Genomic DNA, 1,492 nt, shown 5'->3' on the forward strand with positions numbered 1-1,492 from the left:
TTACCATTTTGCAGCGGATAATCTTGTGTCATTGTCAATTTTGTCAATAAAGTTTTTTATGACAAACTACGTTAAGTATGGCCGCTAGATGTCGCTAGTTCAGCGTCACAGCTTTGAAACACACGAAGAAGAAAGGGACATCAGTGAGTGGAGCGGGGGGAGGAAAAACAAGAGTAAACTTGTTAGTTATCATGGCGTTTTAGTTTAGATAACAGTTATATTTAGATTATAAACTATCTACCGTCGTGTTTCGAACGAGCTTTAGTTACGATTTAGATGCCTTTTCTTGTCCTTTCTCGGAACAAACAGGTCAGTTATCCAACCGAACCCTGACGACCTTAACTTTTGACTTTATTTCTCATTTATGTAAAAAGTTACATAATTATATGTTACATATCATGTTACATCTGAACATATGTCTTTATTTTGAAAATAAATACAAAATGGCAAAAAGTTTAAATCTCTTTAAATGTTACCTTACGCGTGTGGCTAAACACACAATTTCAAACCTAGTGTGTGCCTAGCTTAGCTAAGCTGCTATACGTGTTATTTGTTGATGCGCACGTGCTTTAATTTCTCATCCCGGTTTGTGTCCCCTCTGCAGACATTTCTTTTCTTTCGGAATGCTGTCAGCGACCATGTTGGCCAGAACAGCCCTGAGCAGAGGCGTTACTGCCCAGCACCTGTGTAAAAACGTAACTCTGTATATGAATGAACTGACGGCTACCGGTTCGGAAAGTCCGAGTCAGACCTCCAAACCACTGATGCTGATGCTGCCGTGGTTAGGTTCACGTCCACAAGCTGTGGCCAAGTATTGTGAGATCTACTTTCGCACCGGCTTCGACGTCCTTGTGGTGGAGAGTGAGGTAAGGACTGTTGAAATAAAACTTTATTTAAACTTTGAGTTAAAAAATGCAATTTAACTCACATTGAAGCCCCCGCAGTTAAGCGGAAAATCCTTAATTGTGCTAAACATTTGTTTTGCAGATGCAGTGAAATACAATTAAATGGCAGTTTATTCCATTACCTGTTTTTGGAAAGCCCCATACTTGTGCATAACAATACGTCATAATGGAAAGTCCTGAATGACAGTATTATTTAAGTTATCTGTGATCAGGAAAAATAAAAAAGCTGATGAAACTTAAAAGGAAAAAAAAATAGGCATGTTTTGGGTACTACTGAGGATGTTGTAAATGAAACACTGTTCATACAGATCATTCTTCAAGTTGTAATTAATTTATTGGGTTTTAAAAAATAAAAATATCAAATATTAGTGTATCAATAATTAAGAAAATACAAATTTTAGATAACCTAAAGGATATGTACATCCATTTTTTTCTTTTTTTTTCTTTATCTAAATGTAATAATAGTATTTAAAGAAGAAAAATTCATACATATTCAGGTTTGATCTTGCAATCTTGCACATAATAGCTTCATTTTCATAACGTTCCTTTTATTTTTATCTAGGTAAAGGATTTCCTGTGGCCTCGAT

The 1,492-nt window shown here is 35.7% G+C and overlaps 1 long non-coding RNA gene across 1 annotated transcript; it reads left to right on the forward strand.

The window, feature by feature from the left end:
* Nucleotides 1-13: 13 nt before the first annotated feature.
* Nucleotides 14-1,492, forward strand: LOC112138791. The gene is made up of 3 exons (XR_002917842.2): nt 14-309; nt 605-866; nt 1,468-1,492. It is a non-coding gene; the product is annotated as an uncharacterized LOC112138791 (long non-coding RNA).

Source organism: Oryzias melastigma, unplaced genomic scaffold (assembly GCF_002922805.2).
Source record: "Oryzias melastigma strain HK-1 unplaced genomic scaffold, ASM292280v2 sc05422, whole genome shotgun sequence".
Lineage (NCBI taxonomy): Eukaryota > Metazoa > Chordata > Actinopteri > Beloniformes > Adrianichthyidae > Oryzias > Oryzias melastigma.